General features: G+C 47.5%; 1 protein-coding gene and 1 non-coding gene across 4 annotated transcripts in view; one reads left to right on the top strand and one right to left on the bottom strand.

The window, feature by feature from the left end:
* SNX29 (sorting nexin 29) overlaps nt 1-22,453 on the bottom strand; it is a 283,033-nt gene that overhangs the window by 112,763 nt on the left and 147,817 nt on the right. The gene's annotated exons all lie outside the window — the stretch shown is intronic.
* On the top strand, nt 4,299-4,417 carry LOC111738580. Its single transcript, XR_002779891.1, has one exon. It is a non-coding gene; the product is annotated as a 5S ribosomal RNA (ribosomal RNA).

Raw genomic sequence — 22,453 nt, 5'->3', positions numbered from 1 at the left:
TGTGTGACCTTGGGCAAGTCACTTAACCTCTCTGCACCCTGGTTTTATCACCTATAAAATGGGATGATAAAAGTACCTACTTCAGAAACTTCAGAGAGAATTAAAATACGTGTGCACAGGTGTGTGCACGTAAATACAAATACATATAAAGTATCTGCCATACAGTTAGTACTAAACGTTTTATTATTACTAGTATTACTATTGTTGTTATCATTATTCATAAATTATAAACCAGGACTCCGTGGTCTTTGTATTCCAACTCGAAGATGTCTGTTCTCTCAAGGGAAGCGAAGGGCTAAGGAAGACCTTGAGTGGTGGACAAATCGTCCCTGGAAGTATTTCCAGGTCAGGCATCCATACTGAGTCCTCTTCCCCAGCCTGTTCCCTGGCTAACTCGATGCAGCCCTGGATTTAACCTCACCTGCTCAGAAATCACTTGTCTGATTTCCCTAGGCTGGTTTAGATTCTTCTGGGCACATAGCAACCCCCACATTAACTGGAGTTGAGAGAGCCTCTCACCAACCTGGGCTTCCATGAGAGTCAGCTTGGGACACCCTAAGGTCCTCCACATGACAATGTAGCTTTGGGAAGAGTGAATGTCAATGATATTACTGCAGGAGAGCTAAGAATGGATATCCAAATAGACCAACCTCCCCAAAAGAGTAAGGATAGGCAAGAGGATATGAAATGGCAAATTGTTTCTTGATTTGCCCCCAAAAATGCACATGGCGTATGAGAGCGGAATACAGAAAGAGCAGAAGTGCAAGCCTGTCCTAGAGGTTTCAGAGTCACGGACCAACAGGGGCCAGGCAGGAAACACAAAGGAGCAAAGCAGGCCGGGGAAATGCACGTCGGGCACTAGCTGAGGGGTGGAGGTCACGGGGCAGTCAGAGCGCATGCCCTCCGAAGGGGGCATCCACGACTCAATAATACCAGGCACACAAGAGTGTGGCCCAGTGCTGCCAGGTCTTCTTCGAACTCTTCAAGAGCAGCTGGAGATCTGGATTTCTCTGTGAAGTGTTAATGTCTTAAAACACTGATTTACGATTTCTTAAAACGTCTCACAGGCCAAAGAAAACACATCTGTAAGCAGAATTCTGCCGGGGGCCACCGAGTGCCACCTCTGCTCTTGACCTTAACTCTGGGTATCAAGCTTTGCCATCCATAAGACCAGAAGTCTACTTGCTAGTGTCCCTTTATTAGGCCAAGAGGAAATAGATTTAAAATTCTTGAGCTCCTGTCGAAAACATATAACTTGAATCTAATCATGAGGAGAGAGCTGACAAACCGGAACGGAGGGCTGTTCTACAAAGCAAGTGGCCAGAAGAGGAATGCAAAAAAGCCAAGGGCATGGAAATCAAAGAAGCCATGGAAGCGGTCCAGACCAAAGGACATTAAAGAGTTGGGATAAATCAATGCACTGCTTCATTCTGGCCTAGATCCTGGGGCAGGCAAAGAAAATGGCCATAAAGGGCTTAATTGGCGCAATTGGTGAAATATGAATATGGGCTGCACTTTACATAATAACGCTGCATCAGTGTTAAGTTTCCTGGATTTTATCGTGACACTGCAGTTCGTAACAAAGCGCCCTTGTTTTAGGAAATACAAGTACTTAAGGGGAAGATGTCATGATGTTTACAACTAACTCTTAAATGGATCGGGAAAAACATTTATCTGGGTATATATAGATAAATCTATCTCAAATACGGCAAAATACTAATAATTGGTGAACCTAACTGAAGAGTACATGGGAGTTCTTTTACCATTATTGTAATTCTTTGGCAAATTTAAGATTATTTGAAAATAAAGTTTTTGGTTTGCTCAAAAGAAATCCTTTATAAAGAAAAGTTCCCAGCCAACAAAAATATGGGTTTATAATCACAGCCCACACAGCAGGGTTGAAAGGGTTACTGAAGAGCTCCTTGCTGGCACTGAAAAGCCCAGAAAATTTGCTCAGTAAATATAAATACAGCATATTAAATATTAAACGCTATCTGGAATAACAAGGCCCAGCCACTACTATTACTGTGATAAATATTATGGTTCGGAGGGATGCAGTCCACAAAATCTGCCCGCCTCCTTTGTGGGAATGCCGGCAGGACCACTGAGACAGAGTAAGCGGGGTCTGGGGATGAGGGGGCGCAGTCACTATTATCTGCAACCTGCCCGTGAGAAAAGAGGGGAAAGGCATAGAACGGATCTCATTCTTTCGAAGAGGTGGTGTGGTGCCTGAGATTCTGATCTGCTGTTGAGAAGCTGTTGTTCCTGAGAAACACAGCCCACATCTAAATAGCAAGCTGAAAACTCAATTTGGCTGTTGAACAAGTCACAATAGTCTCATCAAATCCCAGCCTCCTGAGACCACAGGCAGAAAGCGTGGACTATGAATAAAGCCAAAATAAAAAGGTAACAACAGAATACAACGATGGAGGCCAAGCAGCAGAGAGAAAAAGACAGAGGTTACTGAAGAGGGGATATAACACTCATCCCCAAGGAAGGTCCGGCCTGCAGACCCTCAGAGCAGTGAGTGTGAGCACATGTGTGTCTGTCTGATGTGGCTTTTTAATCAGACGCAAATAATTACAAAGCAAGGTATCTCCCTTAAAGATCTAGGTTTCCAGCTTCTCTTGAAAAAGCCAAATGCCTAACCACAAGGCCCACATGTCCTTGCGGTTGTCACAGCGGGCGCTGAGTAGCCTCCCCCGCCCTCGAAGGACAAGTCCTTTCAAGTGCCCTGAAGACGCCCAGTCCCTTTTCTCTCGTGGGTGGTCTGCTTTATTCACCTTCATTACCCACCTGGCCCCTGTAGGATTTCCAGCTTCAGACTCCCTACTGGCACTTGACAAATTTCAGAGACGGCTGTGGGATGGAAACTTCAGGGTCACAGCAAGGACCTGACATAAAATTAGGTGGCTTACAGTTCAGCGACCACAACAAAATTGTCATTTGCTTGCTCACATAAGCACATTTGCTTTGATGCTGATCGGGTCAGTGCCCAAATATACATGGATTCCAGGAAGTTGACCAGGCATGGTGGGTTTGAAGACCAGGAGGGAGCTGGAGGCAGTTGTTATAAAGGTGAATTAAAACTCCCGGACTAAGGCTACCAGCAGGAAAATCTAGGAGGCCCAAATCTGCGTCACTTTTATTTGTAAGATGGCTGTTTCTAAACCATGAGCTCTTTAAAAACAGGAACTCAGCCCTGCCCGTTCTCTGTATCCCCAAATCCGGCAGAGTGCATGGCACAGAACTCGGGCTCAAGGGCGGTCTGATGCCAAAACAAGCAAAGGTAATTCATATAAGCCTGGTTTGGAAATTGAATCTAGGAGGGGGAATGGCTTAGGAACAATTAGGGAATTGTGATTATGGACTGTGTGTTAGATACTATGGAATTACTGTCCATTTTCTCCAGCACGGTAATAATATTGTAATGGAGGGTACCACCCTTACTTCTGAGAGATGAATATAGAAGGTTTTAGCGGTAAAAAAATCATAATGTTTAAAGCAACTTTCGAATAGTACATAAAAAAATGTATGTATAAATATATATTTACATATATAGGTGTATGTGTTTATTCATTTGTTTATTAAGAAAAAACGTGGATATGAAAAAAATGCAAAAAATATGAACAACTGGTGAATCCAGGTGAAGGGTTTTTTGTTGGTGTGCCCAAATGCATTGTGCTAGTCTTGCACCTTTTCTGTAGGTTTAAAATTTTTCAAAATAAAAACTTAGGGAATTTCTTTAAAAATAAGAAATGTTCGATGAATAAATAAATCCACAATAAATCCCTAAGCAAGGCTCAAAATGATATTTCTATACCCCACTGAGGGTGGACAAATGAAGCCGCTCAGACTGGGGCAACCAGCTGGGGGCTGCTGCCACCTGGGTTCCTCTGGCAGCCCCAATGGCGGAAGCAATTACTGTCTAGGCCCCCAGGAGCTCTCCATGGTACCCGGCTGGGAAGCTCTGCTCTGAATGAATGGAGGCTGTTAGGAGCCAGCAGAGTAATCATGAATGTGAAGCAAAATCAGCTCTGATCCACAGTAATCAATCATCCTATTACCAGCTGACTGTTCACCTTTGATTTCACCCTCACTGGTAGCTTCTGCTTTTGTGCTTTGGCTGGTGGGACTATTATTATAGGGGAAATTTATTAGTATTATTTGAAATGCCTGTTTAGAGAGAGATTTTGGAAAGACAGTAGCAATGCTAACGGAAGTTTTTTTAACCTACTTAAATATGTGTGTGTGTTGCAATTAGCAAAACCAAAAACCTATAGAGAATATAACAATCAGTCAATGGCCATGACACCCTGAACATGCCCGATCTCGTCTGATCTCGGAAGCTAAGCAGGGTCGGGCCTGGTTAGTACTTGGATGGGAGACCACCTAGGAAGACCTGGTGCTGTAGGCATTAAAAAAAAAAGAATATAACAAAGCTAGGTGACGAGGTAGCCCCACAAACCCCAAAATATAACCAGTAAAGACAAAGCAATAGCCACAAGGTCTGTACGGTATCGGCATTTGTGTAGGAGAATGCAGAAGGCACAGGGTGCCTAATGAGATATCCTGAAGAAAGCACCTGCAAATCACCAACAGGCACTCCCAGGAAAGGAGAGCATGGTGGGCCAAGTTAAGACGTACAATAGAACTATCGACGAGTGCAAGGGACCCACAGTAAAGTTGAAGGGACTAAAGCAGGCTGGCTTCCATTTATTCTCAAAACTGATCCACTAGGACAAGGCCCCACAATGAGAGGAAAAAAAAACTACTGGAGAGGAATCATAATTTAGCAGTACAGAGACACTACAGGTGAAGGAAAGAAAAGATCTAGATAAAAGTAGAGGAGGGATACAATGGCAGGAAGTGTGACAAAACAGGTTGCCATAAACCTGATTACTACATGAAAACAACTTGGCGGTGTCGGGGGGTCGGGGGGGAGCCTCAATCCCACCTCCCTCTAAAAGTTTGGTTTTGTGACTACACATGAACAAGAGCAAAAAGGAAGTATCCAGATAAAATCCCATACGAAGTTAGAAGAACATAAAGAACAAGTAGAATATACCTGCAGATGATGAAGGTATGCCAGAAATAGCCACGCGCTTGTAACCTTCCATTTCAAACTGAGCCAGAAGACAATACAGACATAATGCAAGACACGAAAGAACAACATGAACCAGAATTAGAAAAACTCAGTAAAGAGGTGACAAAACTTAGAAAGGTTAAAGAAAAAAATTCAGAAATGAAGACCAAACTAAGAGGAATACCTAGAAGGTGAAAAGAACAAGCTTTAAAAAACCTAAAAGGAAACAAAGAGATGAGAGAGAGAGAGAGAGAGAGAGACGAAGAGAAGAGAAGAGAAGAGAAGAGAAGAGAAGAGAAGAGAAGAGAAGAGAAGAGAAGAGAAGAGAAGAGAAGAAAGAAACTTGAAAGTGACAAATATTAAAACAGGCAAATAAGATCTAAGATACAGAAAACAGAAGCCTCTGGGGAGGAAAACCAAAGGGAAGGAACAGATACAAAACAACAATTCGAAAAAACTTTGTTGAAAGAAAAAAATTTGAAATTACATATGGAAAGAGCACACTGTGTGCCTGGGAATACTAATTCTGAATGACTGGCACCAAGATGCATTCTAGTAGAATTACTGAACTTTAGAGAAAGAGAAGCACTCCTTTGGGCAAGTGACTTCTAAGGAAAAGAAAATGAGATGATCATCCAACTTTGACGGCAATGCTTCCCTAAAATGTAGACATACTCAAGATACTCAAAAACACATGATCTAAGGATTTAAATCTACCAAATTGATTTTCAAGTATTAAGAGCACAAACTACTAACAGCACTTAAGAACTACTGAGAATATTGTCCCCATGAGCTCCCCCTGCAGAATCAGAGAATAAGCTTGAGACAGTCAAGAGGACAAGCAAGACAGCAACAGAACTAGTGGAAAACGTACATAAACTTACAGAACTAAGACTAAACGCGGATTAAAGGGAAAGAGTAAAGTCGGTTTTGGCTATACTCTCAGGTAATGTCGCTAAAAAATGAGTACTTCTCAGGAAGGAGAATAGGGAAAGCATACATGCAAATTTTTTTATCTGTTATCGGCAGTCACAGTGTGGCAGTAGTGCTGGTGGTATTCTGAGACTTAAGAGATTATCTGCACATGGGACTATATACAGATATATACACAAACATCTTTTTTTTTTTAAGATAAAATACCTTATTCATACTGCTATTTCCAACTCAAATTCATAATTACAGAGTCTTTTACTTAACCTCTTTTATATTGCATTTGTATATGCCCTCCTCTTCATACAAAGTACGTCAAGGTTGCAAAGGATAATCGAATTAGCATGTACCATAATAATTCATGTGCTTCATACCACGACATGTACACAATAGACCTAGAATAACGATTCTGCTACAGTAGAAACTCAAGTCCATTTGTCCATTTACCTAAGTATGCTCCATCCGCTTTACACATGTTTATAGAATTACACAACTGTGCAAAGAAAACGAGACACCATTCGAATTAATCTAAACTTTACGAACTCTGTCTGATGACTCAGATATTATTTCGGGGTCCATAAAAACAGATGACCACCATCACGAAGCAAAGAGGAGGGTGAAAGGGAAAGGACCCCACGGTCTACAGATGACCCTTCGACAACACGGGTTTCAACTGTGCGGGTCCACTTACAGCACTTACAGGCAGTTTTATTGTTTGTTTTATTTTTTTGGAATTGACCAGCACAGTTCAAACCCATGTTGTTTAAGAGTCAAGGCCAGAGTTGGGAATCGCACGCAGAGGGCCGACTGTAATTATATGCAAATTTTCAACTGTGCAGGAGGTCTGCAGCCCTAACCCCCGTTGTTGTTCAAGGGTCAACTGCACACCGGAAAGTCATGTTTCGACTCATCTCTGGCGAATCTGAGTCCCTATCGTGCTCCTCACTACAATAAAGAGACAAAAAGGCCTTTAAACGAGCCTCCGAATTGTTCAGGGTTCCATATTGTTTCCAGGACTACGGGCCTCCTTCCTCAGGAGGTGTGGCCTTTTGTGGTCCTGGGCTGATTTAAAGGTTGACCAAAGCCAGGATGCTTTGTGGAATCTTGGGACCAAGGACAATGACAGAGGTAGCTTCAGTCTGAAATGAGCACAACTCAAGCCTCCCATCTCTTCCCACCACCAGTAACAGCTCACACCTTCCCACACAATAACTACCCAGACTGTGGCAGAGGGACCAGAGGAGTCACCCACCACCAAGGCCGGGCCCAGTAACCAGGCGATGCTCGTCCTGAGAGGCCCCCTCACGTCGCCCCCTCTGGAGCTTGTGGAATTGTGGAACCTCTGGCTTGACATTTCCTGCCCTAGGTCCGCTCCCCAAGTCCAATGAATACTAATCAGATGAAAACTACAATGACACAAATCCTATATTAGCAATGGGGGGAATGGCGGGGACAGTAAAGTCTAAGATAAAGGGGACTGTGGGTTATCGCTGGATGGCTGTGTTGGACAGCTAGAGAGAAGCTACAGGAGAGAGGGGAGGCCAAACCCGGGCTCGCGGGGTCCTCCTGACAAGAACGTGAGCTCCATGGAGACACAGAAGTCCATCTGACTGGGACACGGCCAAATCCCTGGTGTTGAAACTACCTCCTTACCTTACACACGGCAGGCCCTCAGCGAATACTGGTACACTGAATGAATGAATGTTACATATGAAGCCCCAGATAAAGAATTCATTCATTCACTTTTTAAATGAGAAAAGAAAATAATTGAGCACTGTAATTGTACTAAAAACACAATTGCATTCTTTAGGTGGGTGAATTATCTGATGTCAATTGTATCTCAAGAAAGTTGTTAAAAAATAAAAAGAATTGAGCGTCTGATACATACCAGGCACCAAGACAAACACGGGGGATATGAGAGGACGTGAGCAAGTCTGCCTCTCCAGAAGATGAATGCATCCTTCATTAAGACCCCATGCAGACTGATAGCCCCACCAAGAAAGAAAAACCACAAGGACAGTCATGAGGGGCCTAGTCACATTTGTGATTATTAAAATGGAATCATAAAATCATCAAGTTTGTATCACATGCAAGAAGATCCAGCCCGACTCTGCTCCTACCCTCATTTTACAGCTGAGCAAACTGAGGCTGAGCAGGAAAGCGGCTGGCCACTGGCCACGCCCACAGAGAGGCAAAACTGAGATGAAAACCCACGCGGCCTGACCTCAGAACCAGGATGTTTTCCCCGACGCCGCACCGCTTTGGTCGTCAGTCCTGGGAAGACGCTTGCCTCCAGCACTGACAAAGCAAGTCTCCTGCAGGGACGACGAGCATCAGCATGTGGACAATCGTTAGGGAGCAGGGCTCAGGCAGAGCCCGCCGAGCCTGCCCCTTCCACGACTCATGCCAGAACAACACGTGTACACAGAATACGTAATTCTGGGATACACACTATCCCCATTTTACAGAAAAGGAAACTGAGGCACGAAAAGATGAATTCGCTTGCCCCCGGTATTCACACGGCTAATAAGCGCTGGACGCAGGATTTGAGCTTGTACCTGTCAAAAGCTGGGAGGAGAGACCTCAGTTAACTGTGTGTTCAGCTCCTAGGGCCGCCATAACCAATACCACAGGCTGGGTGGCTCAAACGATTGAAATTTATTTCACACAGTTCTGGAAGCTGGAAGGCCAAGACCACGCTGCAGGAGGTTTGGACTCTCCCGAGGCCTCTCTCCTTGGCTTACGGATGACCGCCTTCTCTGCGTGTCCTCTCCTGGTCTCTCCCACGTGCACACATTCCCAGTGTCACTTCCTCTTCTCATTATAATAACATCCAGCACAACGGCCCAGGGCCCCACTCTCATGACCTCATCTAACCTTAGTTACCTCCTGACAGACCCTATCTCCAAACACAGTCACACCAGGGGTTAGGGCTTCAGCATACACGTTGGGGAGAACATAGCTGAGTCCATAACAAACAGTGACCCACTTCTGACAGGAGGCCAACGCCTGCTGTGAATTTATAAGAGGCGGTAAAATGCAGCATAGTAACAGATAAGTAACAATTTAGATAATCCCTGAACATCGACCCTAAAAATAAAATAATCCCCAAGTGATTAGTCCCAAACCAAACTCCCTTTAGAAGTTACCTAAGCAGTAAATGAAATATAATTAATTTTTGTCGGACCTCTCAGGAGAGGACACTAAGCTCTGTACTAACCCTCCTACCTCAGGGACTAAAGAATTAAGATTTTAAAAGCATTAACAATACTCTGAATTTATAGAACCATTTTCCTCCCCCAAAAACCCAAAGAGCAAAACCACCAAACACAAAATCTCCTTAAATATGCTGTTTATTACTAAGAGAGAGAATTTAGCAACTTTCGAATGAGCCACCCAACACAGATTGCATTTTCATATCATTCTATAACCTCCTAATCTTTTTATTATTCATTTATAAAACACCGACAGCATGACTGCAGAGAAAATAAACCTATTCCTTCAGTTTTTAAATGAGCTTGGAGAATTCTTTTGTGCTGCTTCAAATGCTGCCTTGAAAGTTGGTGACCGCCACATGAGGGGGTTTGTCTGTCATCGTTAAAGTCCTCTTCCAGCCCCGCTCAGGTCAACTCAAGCTAATGCTGCTGTGGAGCTGGCTAAAAGCCAACGCTAAATCTCTCTCCCTCCCTGTCCACTGATGGCGAACACCGGCAGCAATAACTAGACTCTCTCGCCCTTTCCTTTGAACAGAGGTCAAGGCTGAAAATCTCAAGTGACTTATCCTGCCAAGATGGAGCCGCCTCCTTGCCCTTACTTTCAGCAGTCGGAGTGGTCACAGGAAAAGTGGGGGTCATTTGCTCTCTTGATGGGCTACAGCCCTGAACTCACTCCTCCATCCCTCCCACACGGTTATTTCGGCAGCTCAGGAGCACAAAGCGGAAGCCCAGCTACCTCCCAGCAGATGCTGTGGGTGGCTGCTGTGCAGTAGCAACGGGGCACCTGGGCGGCTGCTGACCTGCGCTCTGCGGTGGGAGAAGGGTGCTGGCAGGAGCCTGCCGTTCCAGATAATGACTTCGAGCTCATCAGATTTGTTTTTGCTGAACTGTCAATAAGCAGCAGAGGGGCGATGACATGAGACATGAGAGAGGAAACATCTCGGCAGGCATCACACAAGTTGCAACGATAAGGAGGGCTTCCCCATAGGCTCTCATTGGCTCCAGGAGCAGGTGTTTGGCTCCTGGTTGGCGGAGAAGCATCTCCTGATACGCATGCAGAGAAAGATGCATGTCACAGTGGAACAGGGCTAGAGTTTGAAACCAGAAGACCCAGATGCATGACCTACCTCAGCACCGGACCACTTACCAGCTATGTCAGGGGTCGGCAAACTGCAGCCCACAGACCAAATCCAGCCACCACCTGTTCTTGTAAATAAAGTTTTATTGATACACAGCCACAATCATTCACTGATGTGTCATCTGTGGCTGCTTTCATACCACAATGGCAGAGTTGAGTAGCTGTAACAGAGACCATATGGCCCACAAAGCCAAAACTAGTTACTATCTGGTCGTCTACAGAAAAAGTTTGCCAACCTATGTGCCCTGAGATATGTCATACAAGCTACTTCATATCTGTGAATCTCAGCATCCATTCCCCTTAAACTGAGAATTGCATGGCCGTCTCTCCTTTCTATCTCAAAGGGTTATAAAAATCAAATTCATTATTATAACATCACATAAATGACGATGACAATTCCCTGAGCCCTTAATATCTGCCATCCCTTAATATAAGCGCTTTGCTTAGATTACTTAATTTAACCCTTACGACAACCTTATGAAGAACGTACAATTATGAATCCATTTTACAGGAGGATACTGAGGCTCAGAGAAGTGAAGGATGTTGACCAAGATGACATCTCTAGTAAACAGTGCAGCTGGAGTTCAAGCCAAGTTCCTAATGCATCCACCATCCTTTTCCTGTGTCAGTCTGGGGGACGAAGGTGCTGGAGGTGTTGACACCCAGAGCAGTGAAATGACAGATCTTTGCCCCACACAGCCACCGTGACATGCTCTGGCCTGTCTTCAAGCTTTCCCTCCAGCCTTGCCCCCTCTTTCCTTCTACCCTCTCCCTCCTAAAATTGCCAAGAAGAGTTGCCACCTTCGGTTATTTTTAAAAACCTCCAGAGCCTTCTTCTCAGCAGGTAAGAAAAGCCAAACAATATAAGAGCCATTTTGCATCTCGTACTTATGTAACACTGCTCATTTTTAATTAAGAAAAACAAAAACAAAAACCTCTAAATCTGTGAGAACAGCACTTCTAGAATAAAGATTCAAAGTTTTTAGTGTAATTTAGAGGAAAAAAAAAAAGGTGTGCCCAGAATAATGACACCAACAAAAAGCTGGAATGTCCACTATGAACATGACAGTTTACCAAGTCAGGATTCTCATTTGATTGTCATGAAAAGACCGTGAGGTAGGTGGGCTTGGTGTTCATTGAAAACTGAGCCCCAGAAAGGCCAAGAGACTTGCCTGAAGGCACACAGCTGGTAATTAAAACTAAGTCCCTGAATTAAAGCTGAGAATTAAAACTAAGACCTTGGCCATGCCATGAGTTGGGGACACAGGAGACATTAGAAGCTGATGTCAAAAGTAAATTCCTAACAGTATTAGGGAAACATGAATTTGACCCAAATGCTGCATTAAGCCTATAAGTAAGGCTCCCTACCCTTTTGGCCAGGAGAAATTTCTCTACTTTTCATTTCAGAGACCTGCAACCTGGGATTCTGTGGCTGCGGGCACTTGCCAAGGTTTCGGGGTGGAGGGAACTCTTCTATTTTTGGTCATCCCATTTGTCTTCCTTCTGGAAATCGCCCTTCATGAGATACGGGTGGGCCTGTCAATCGCATGGCCCCACCCTCCCTAGCAGGGGCAGGCCTGTCCTGGAACTGATGGGCCAGGCCAGGGAAGGCTCTCAAGGTCCTCAGGGGGAGGAATGGAGGTGCTCACTTCACTGAGATCCTGCCCTGCAGGAAGAACAAACGCCTGCCACTGCCCAAGGTCATGTTTCCCGCCTCTGGAGAAAGCCCACCTGAGCATGACATTAGCCCGGAAAGAAAGTGCAGGGGAAAGACTCAGAGGCCGGAAACTTCATGATCGGTCTGGATCCAGATCTATCAGAAACCTACACCATCCCTTCGGATTTCCAGTTACATTAACCAATATGTTCCTCATTTTTTGCTTCTGTTTGTGTTAAATAAACTAATCTGGGTTGGGACTTTTTTATTTGCAACCCAAAGAATCCTCACCCACGTTGTTTCCCCTACAGCGGCCATTCCTAGAGCACATCCACAGATGACAGAGGAGGCAACAGCCCTGAACTACACTCACCTCCTCTGCAAAGACAGAAACTACACAGAGTCTGCAACCCAGCCAGAGCCCGAGCTGGGGGCCCCTCCCGGCCTCGGCAGTCTGTTTTAAACAGCACAGGTTCAAAGTGAGAGAGTCTACCAACGCCACCCAAAAAAATCCCATGCTTTAGGGAAGACATATCAAAACCAGACACATACTGCTACCTGATGCAGGACGATCTCAGGATGGAAGGAACTGTGAGAGCTTGTTTCCCTCCCTTTTTATAAATTTCAGCCTTCCAGAAAGGCTTAGTGATGTACCAGCAGCCCCCAGGCTGGCTTCGAGTTGACGCTCTTAGTTATTACACGAAGGTGATGCGGGCGGCTTCCTGAAATCCCCACTCAACAGCAGGGGTAACATGATTCAGTAGGAACCCCTCAGCTTGTCAGAGAGCCCCCGCCAACCAGGGAGGGGTATCAGAAGTCTCCTACAGGGTCCATCAGGAACTGCAGAAGGAACTGCAGACCACCAACAGGAACCCTGGCCCTGGGGAAAGATCTCATTAGCTGTCCTCCGAGCAGCCAAGTCCTCTAAGATATAAAACTCACACCACCTTCCCAAGACTCCAAATGCACCAGCCACGATTTTTCTCCTGGGCTCCACAGCTGTAAATATAACCCACCACTGTCGATCTGGAGAGCAGTGCCTCCGAGGCACTGCAAACAGTCGAGTCCCCAGCTGGCGTCGCCATCAGTGCACACACGCGTACCCCACATACGTCATCCACAGAACCCTGGCCACCACCCTCCACAGCTCCTCCTTTGTAGCCACCCCGTCTCGTGGAGCCCACCTCCCAAGGTCCTCCCAGAATGCCCTTCTCCACCCCGCCCGTGCCCCTCCAGGTCATCCCTTCTGACCTCCTGGATCGCCTCCACCCTCTCCTCAGTGGCCTCCCTGCCTCCACTCTGGTGCCACTTCAGCCCTTTCTCCCCACAGCAGAGCAGCCTGTACAAGGACAAAGGCCCGCCGCGCGCACACGCACGCTGAACCGTAAGCGGTCGAGGCAACATGCCACCGTCACTCTAGCCTCTGGGCGCTCTCTTTATGTGGCCCGTGTACCTGAGACGCCCTCCCTCACCTGCTATACCAAGAGTGCAGATGTGCACACACACGTCTACACACAAGGACACATGGGCACATACTCACACACAAGTACATATTCACATACAAGCAGAGACCTGCACACAAGGACACATGGGTACATGAGTGCACACGGCACACACCCACACACGAGTACACATTCGCTTACAAGCACACGCCCGCATATGGGCATGCACTTGCACACAGGTACACACCCACACAAAAGTGCACACTGCGCCCTCCATCCCCCACCCCCTTCTCCACATGACTCTCGTCCCCTCGAGTTCCGGTCAATGAGGTGTCACGTGGCCCGAAGCCCTCCCCAAGCCCTGGGCATATCGTGAGCTCCCATGACACTGCACGTGCCCCACCGCGCCACTCGCCAGCCATGACGTGGACACAGAGGAAGTACTCCGTATGTGGCCGAGACCACTGAGTGCCACACACGGGACAGCAGCAGGGTGAGGCACCTTCTCACCTCCACTTTACAGCTGAGGAGACCGATTCCCACAGAGTGAAGGGACCCCCCAATGTAACAGAGAGGACAAATGGGACCAGGCTCTGCCCCATGGGCGTCACTCCAGTGCTCCCAAGCACTACACAGGCCACCCTGCTCTCCCAGGAGCCATCGCACGTGCTCGAGTGTCAGAAGTCACCGAGGCCCGGGTCCCTCCGCTCCGGCGCCGCCACCTTCACTGGCTTTTTCTCTCAGACCCAAGGACTCGCCGCAGCTCCTCCACCGTGGACATCGGGCATGGGCTGCGCCCACCATCTGGGGCGCTGTTCTCAGTCAGGGGCAATTTCAGCCCCAGGGGACACTGGACAACACTGAAGACGGTTTTGGTTGTCGTGACTGGGGGAGTTGCTCCTGGCATCTAGGGGGTAGAGGAAGAGATGCTGCTGACCATCCTCCAGCGCACGAGACAGCGCCATGACAAAGAATCACAGCCCCATGCATCCGTCGGCCTGAGACTGAGAAACCCAGCTCCAGACTGTAAGCCCCAGAGGAGAGAGCCCATCTACCTTCTTCTCCGCTTCTCCTAGTGCCTCTGCACTGAGGGGGCTCACATCTTTAAAAAATGAATGAATAAATTCCTCTTGGTGCCCACTGTGCTCTCCCGTTCCCAAGGCAGGTCCATGTGTCCTGACCAAAGGTGAAGCCACACCACCAAGGTCCCTCAGGTTGGAGACAGCAGAGGCTTGACCCAGCCCAGGCCCAGACACCCCCAAGCCTGTGCCCAACGACAAGTCACACAGGGCCTCCTGGGATGGTTTCTAGGAAGAAATGTCTCGGAGGGTTCCACAGACAGGTGATCGATGCCACAGCGGGGTCTCACGGGCCTGTGGACAGACCTGTCGGCCTCGCTTGTGCTTTGAGCTCACAGGGCGCTGCCCTGCTGTCCAAGAGCATCGACACTGGACAACACTCATGATGAGGATGACGGCAAAGGTGACGCTGACAAGGAGAGACAGCCAGGTGAGTCCAGGGAAGAATGAGCCATTTCAAGAACTCTACTTGGTGCACAGAGGCTCCATGACGTCTGACACCTGGACAGTCTGCATGGCCAGACAGGTGACACCATAGTCACCTCTCTGCAAGTGATTCATGGGCTTCCACAGTAGAGCTCAGACAAGGACCACTGGGTGAATCTAACTCTGGGCCAGCCAACCAGCTGGTACAATCCCAGGCCACTGGAATCTGGTTTCTCAAGAGACAAGGAGACAGGGGAAAACAACATAGCACCTTCACTTCCAAATAAGGACAATGACCTCGCCAGCTGAGGAAGGCAGTTTTCCTGGCTCAGCCAGCAAAGTTAAGACTTCACAACAGGGTCCCCTAAAACATCAAACATTCCCTTGGAAGCAAAAGAGACAAGTGCAGAGCAAGAGCCATGCAGGGGTTGTCAGACTGTCCCTCCCTGTGCCACCACCACTGCTGACCAACCCCCACAGGAGACCCACGCAGCAACCCAGAGGGTACACGGAAGCATTTTCATTTTCAAAGTAGGGCTTGAGTTGTTTTGCAAAATAAACGTATCAATAAATAGCTCAAACAGACCAGTGACTAGTTGCAGTTATTAAATTCACGGGGTTCTGCTGGAGCGGGGATTCTCCGGAATCATTTAGTAAAATAGATATTCATAAATATATACATTCATATATATACGGAGTCCTAGTTTCAAACACACACTCACATATGCACACGCACCACACTCCGATGCGTGAAGCTACTGGTGACAGTTCTCATGTGCATAGAAGGTCTCCGAGGAGAAGGGCGCCAAGGATTCTCAGACTTGCCACGAGTTGTGGCTAGCCAACAATTTACCCTGTCCTGGTCCCCTGACAGAGAGCAGTCATCTGGGAAGTAGGTGGGGAAAGGATGTGGCGATAAGGTGATCCAAATGACCTAATCAGTCCCTACCAAACTGAGTGCCACACTCCTCTGCCCCTAGCACTCAAGTCTGGCCTGGTCGCCACCAGAGTTAGCCTACGATGCCTTGTGCCTCGGCAGGCGGGGGCTCCTCAGGTAGAGAGCGCTGTCCCTCACCGTCGTCATCAGCTGGCTGGCTCCTCCGGCCTCAAGGCCCAGCTTAGCAGCCTCCTCTGACCCCCACACCGTGGCAGGCTGGTTTCCTCCTGTGTGCTCCCATGGCACCCCCTGAGCACAGGGCGCCCCCCTAACCCAGCACGCAGCACTCGGCACTCCATTCTGGCTCCCATTTGTCTCTCCCGCTAGACTGGCTGCTCTTTAAGAACAAGCACTGAGCCTATTCACCTCTGCATTTCCAGTGCTCTGCTCAGTGCTTGGCACACAGTAGATGCTCCATAAACATTTGTTGCATTAATGAATTAGAGTACCTATGTGGTTGAACCTCCAAACCACCTTTTTAACCATAAGCCATGTCTATACTATTGCTCCTACTAGTACTACTACTAATAGACGATATTGACGGAATATTTACCATGTGTTAATGCACTATGTTAAGCATGTTATATAATTCTCCAAAAATTCTCCCAACGACCCTCTAAAGTAGCCCTACTTCATGGGGGGCAGGGAGGGAAGTGTGAACACATGTGCCCCAGAGAGGTTAGGCAAGAAGCCCAAGGTCACAACGGCTCCGGTGTGCAGAGCTGGCTGACTCTGGGCAGTCTGGCTCAAGACCCAAAGTCTTAACCATTACTGTGCCAGGCTTGTGCATACGGCATCACCTATGGACCATTCCCAAGCTTTTTACTACATCCTATGGCACCTAATATTTCCTTAATATTTTTCTTTAAATTGACTCACTTTTTTACATCATCTTGTCCTAAGCAAAAGAATCTGAAAAGTCACATATTCGATGTGTTATACTGTTTTCTAAAATAAATAAATGCAATGATGGATATCCATCTGTATAGTGAGAAAAACCATCCTATTTCCCAGACTTGGAAACACAGCCCGGCCCTGCAGCACCTCCTCTGGCCGGCCCGAGCACAGGCTAGCCCATTCTCTCCTGAGGCCTAGAACTGGATTCGGAAGACATTTACTGAATCTCATCAGCGCAGTGTGCACTGGGCAATTGCGGGGTGGGGAGGAGGAGATACACACACGAACAGGAAATGTCTTGGGGGACAGCTCGTGATTTTGCTGTCGGCACAAAAATTTCCTCCATACCTATTTCCCCCCAGGGGTCTTACCCAGAAGCTGACCTGTCCACCCACCTCCCCTCCAGAGGTGGTGTGTACTTCAGAGCTGGCACATCAGGCCGTCACTCTTCCCCACAGTAGAAACCGTCTCAGGACTGGGCACACATCTGGCCCCTGTATGAGCCAATGAGCATCAAGCCTAAATCTTTTGACTACTGAGAGCCCAGATGCTCTGTCTGGCCCTTTTTGGGACATAAAACTGAGAAGATAGGAGGTCTGGAGCTGCTGTGGCCATCACGTGCCTGCTAGTGGAAACTCAAGGAACGAGGCCCGCACAGAGAGGGGAACAGAGGTAAACTCTGGGTCCAGCCACACCTGAAACCAGAGTCTACTCAGGTCATGTGAGCCCATGAATCCCCTTTCTGCTTCAGTCAATCTGCACTGGGTTTTCTGACGCCTAACCATCCAGAGCCCAACACAGCCTCTCCAGAAATGCTCAGGGAATCAGAGTTTACTTTTAATATTTGAATGATAAAAATAGGCCTAGAAAAGCAGGCTGATAAAAACTATTTAGCTGAGTAAGCATTCAGAAACTGAAGGATCAAAAATTTTGACTACATATATCACTCTTCCCTTTCTTTAAGCGTGAGTTGACCGAAAATGAAAAACGACAGCCAAGTTATCTTTTGCCGCTAAATCAATGAATGGCTTGACAAGCCATGTATGTGCCACCTAATAACTAAAAAGGACGACGCAATAAGGACAAAGGTGTTTGCAGACGCGGTGTCACTCAAGCGACTCTCTGCTTCGGATCGATTACCTAGAAAAAGCATGTTTGCAAGACCGAGTGATAATGATGCGAAAGCCAAAACGCGGGCCTGTTCTATTCAGACTCGCTTCTGCGTGAAGTCAGCTATTTTCCACTTAACGAGAAGGGAATGTCTCTCCCAAAGTTCTGATAAGCATTCCTTATCTGTCCCTCAAAAGGCTGAAAACACAACGAATGCTTGATTCATTCATATGGCGGCAATGCAAATTCAAGAACAGTCGTGGGAGCAGTGAGTCAAAGAAGCAGGAATAAACACACTCCATATGAATTTCACTGCCCAAAATAAGACAATCCCATGATTAAAAACAAGCCAAGTGCTCAGACTGCTCGTACCGCTTTCAAGTGCCAGCCCATTTTGAAGTGAGAAGTTCAAAAAAATATTATCGCCCAAAAAAAGAACACACTCGTAAACAGAACTAAATCTTCTGTAAGTTGTAACGCCGGGCCGGAAGGAAAAACGTAGCAGCTAAACGTCTAAAAGCCTTAAACCTACACGATCAGGGATTCTCAAGTGAATTTTATCAATCCACAGTACCTATCAATTCATTATTGCACGGGTTTTCTTAAACTGGCATAACCAGCATCCTGTTCAGCAGAAAACTCCATTAACTGGAAATACTGTTTCCCAAACTCCTAAAAGTGGCCTCTACGAAGGGGCTCCTGCTGGCCTCACCAGCCTAATTTTGAACCTCACTCCCCTTCACACGATCTGCTTTTTGACCATTCTTAACACATTTTACACTCATCCTCACCTCAGGGCCTTTGCATATGCCCTTCTAACTGGAACAGTCTGCCCCATCCTTCCTTCTTCTCATCCTTCCAATCTCTGCTCCTCTGTGCCCCACCGAAATGCCTTCCTAACTAGAAAAACAGCTGCTCCTCCCCACAGGTGCCCACCAGCCTCGCATCAACCATCTTTTACTGTCTTCTCTGTACTTAACGCTACCTGAAATCTGATTTTTCATTTCCTGTTGTCTCTCTCTCCTCCTCACCCCACCAGAATGTCCAAATCTGAACATGTCTTCTCCCACCCACACCTGCTCATCCTTCTGCACCAAGGAATGATACTGCCATCCATCAAGAAACAGAGTCTGTATCAGCCTACATCCATCCTCTCGCACACCAAGTGCCAAGGCAGGGAATAGGCCCAGGCCCTGACTGAACATGAAATTCAGCTTTAACAAATATCCATCCCCTGGAGACCCGGCCCCAGACCAAGACCCACTCTTGGCCAAGAAGCTTCTAAATGGTTTCCCTGTCTCCTGCTACCAGCCCCTCCAACCCAACCTCCACACTGTTCTAAATGAAAACGTTTCTCTAATCACATTAATTCTTCGATTCAGCCTCCTCCTGTGGCCCTCCACTGCCTACAGGACAATGACCAAGCCACAAAGACGTACACAGGCCCCCCACGGTCTGGCCTCTGTGCTCCCCTCTGACACCTTGGGCTACAGAGTCGAGTCTCTCGAAAACACCATTGTTTTCCACCCTTCTCAAAAACCCTTACTCCCTGCGACGCCCCGCCCCCATCCATCTGCCAAACTTGTAATCATCCTTCAAGATGTGGCTCGAGGGTTCCTCCCCTTGCAGGCTAGTCACCAACTCACCCAGCGGAGTGAACCAATTCACCCGTGAGTGCCCATGAGGCCATTCCATCTATTGTCAGAACCAACTGATGTGTCGCACAAGAAAAACACACCGTCTGCCTTCCAGGGCCCCCAAGGACAGGGATTTTTGTCTCATTTTACCATCGCTACCACTGCCCGGCACAATGACTGACATGGAGCAGGTCTTTAGTAAGGGCTTGCATTCAGGGGACAAACTCTGCATGCCTCAGCCCACGTGACAGGCCCCTTTCAGAGCACTGGGGCCCAAAATAAACGAGACAAACAGGTTCTGGTGCTCAGATCTTTTGGTCTAGTTCAGGGTTCTCAAACTATGGCCCACAGGCCAAATCTGTTGTGCCACCTCTTTTTTTTTTTTTTAATTGTTCTTTGAACACTTTATTGAGATATAATTTTCCGACCACAAATTTTTGCTCTGCCTGTTTTCGTAAATAAAGTTTTTTTGGAACACGGACATGCCTGTTCATTTATTTATTCTCTGTGGCTATCTTCTTGCTCTGATGGCAGACTTCAGTGACTGCAACAGACCATACAGCCTGGTAAACCAGATATTTACTCTGGCCCTTTACAGAAAATCTTTGCTAACCCCTGGTCTACTAGGAGGGTGGGGATCCTGGACAAGGCCAGGAGGCTGACCAAGTAAAAGATGATTTCAGGGGTCAAAATGCTACAAAGAAAAAAATCATGGTCCTAGGATAGGAGCAGGAGGCTAGACAGATGAGGCACCTCTAACAAGGTGACATCTGCACTGAGCCTCCGTATCATGAGAAGGCACCAACTGTGCTGATATCTAGGGAAAGAGCATTCCAAAAGGGACACGACCACGTGCAAAGCCACAGAGCCAGACTAAGCCTGGCATCCCAGTCAGAGCCCAGCAGAAAACAGACGGCACAGTCAAGGGGGGACCGCGGGGTCAGTGGAGAGAACCTAAAGAGGGCCAAAGTGAGGAGACACTGGCACAGGATGGTGACGGGCTCGGACTGGCAATGGCAGAAAGCCACCGCCCCAGTCTTCCAGGAACCAAGGGGCAGGGGAGGCCACGGTTACTGGAACCCAGCACAACACAGGCAGACGCGGGAGGAGCTGTGGCCTCCAGGACAGGCACACAGCCACTGCCAACCACAGGCCGGGGCGGGAGGGAGCTGAAGGAATAAACAAATGCCCCAATGTTGCCATCCTGCAGCCAGTGCCTCCAACTGACCAAACGGGCCAAACCCCAGCAGAAGTGGGAAACCAGTGACAGAGTCCATTGGGGCACTTCCTGGGGAGCAGAACAAGGTAGAAAAGAACGGCCAGTAACTCCAGAGGGAAAACACAGTCTACACGGCATTCCTTGTACACGTGAAGGACAGATGTGGCTGCAAGGGCCATCAGTGGGGTTGGGAATACCAACCTCATGGAGCGCTGGGAGGCGCCACATGTACTTACTCTTTGGGGAAAAGAAGTGTCGTGCAAATGAAGGGTGAAATTATTACTACTGCCTCTCTGTCAAAAATGTAATCAGGTGTATGCTTAGATCACTTATAACGTGTCAGCAATCCTGGCTAGAATTAGGAAAGCAAGCAAGAGATGATCTGTGTATCTCAAAATTCCACATACATCAACTGCTCTCTGCACGAAAGCAGAAAGGAAAGCAACCAAGTTGCTACTGCTTCTGACCCGGAAGAGAAAGCCCAGCATCTTCCTCTCCTTGATGTTCTAATGAAAGAACAAGAACCAGGAAAACACGGGACACCAACACTTAGGTCACCAAGTCATGTTTTAAGTGCTCAATAAATGGCAGCTATTATTAAAATTTGATTTTATTTTGCTTAAAATCCCAATGTACTTTTTCTACCTTGTTATTGAGATATAATTCATAATTCCCTCTTTGAAAATGACTCATTCAGTAGTTTTTAGTAAATTCCAAGAGTATAAAACCACCACCACTGGTTCCAGGCCATTTTTTCACCTCAAAAAGAAACCCTGCACCCCTTAAGCACTCACTCCCCGGCCCTGCCACCCCGGCCTCTACTTCTGTCTACACATCTACCATTCTAGACATCACCTAGGCATGGAATCACATGAGAGCACCGAGTTATCTTTAAATGCTCCAAGATCATTCCTCGGGCTATGACCCTTCAGAGCTGGTGGGCTGGTCAGCAGAGCGCACAAGCCCCTCTGCTATATGACCCGGGAGGCGGACTCAGAGGCGAAAACAGATCATGAATGATCACGAATCCAGACCAAACGAAGGCCAAGCAGTCTCCACCAGGGCGAGAGCATCTTCATGTGAAAATTTGACATTTATTGGGACAGTGGGCACCTGCAGTGCAAACTCAGTGAGGCAGCGACGTGGGGGCAGTTAGGGGCTGTGCCAGCCGGAGGGGACATGTCCAGCCTCGTGGCATTACCACACCTGCCCTTCACGCCAGTATCGGTGCCCCTCCTGGCCGTGGCGAAGACGGTCATCTCCACAGAGCCTTAGAACCTTCTGTTTGAGAAGTTTGGCTCATCTGCTCTTTCTACAAAAGGCCTTTCTTAGAGTTCTCAGAGAATGGAAAGGTAAAAAATAGATTTTTGCTGAAAAAAAAAATCCAATTCTGATCAGAAGTGGCTAGACACTGGACGAAGAGGATCTGGGGCTACATCTAGGAGCGCAGGGATTGATGAATAATGCCTGCCATGAGCAGGGGCTGCAGAAGTAGCAAACTATTGTATACTTCCACCCCACCCTCAGGGCAGTGAGCCCAGAAGCCACAAGGCGTGAGTTCTCCCAAGCAGTGGGGATTTCTACTCTCCTACTGCTGAGGTCAACTGCTCTAATTAACGCTCTACTGTGTCACCAAGGAGATGCAGCCCATGGGGCCCAGGGTCTCACGAACACGACTGG

This window comes from Pteropus vampyrus, unplaced genomic scaffold (assembly GCF_000151845.1).
Source record: "Pteropus vampyrus isolate Shadow unplaced genomic scaffold, Pvam_2.0 Scaffold40, whole genome shotgun sequence".
In the NCBI taxonomy this organism is placed as follows: Eukaryota; Metazoa; Chordata; class Mammalia; order Chiroptera; family Pteropodidae; genus Pteropus; species Pteropus vampyrus.
This window is presented reverse-complemented; position numbering and strand designations above follow the sequence as displayed.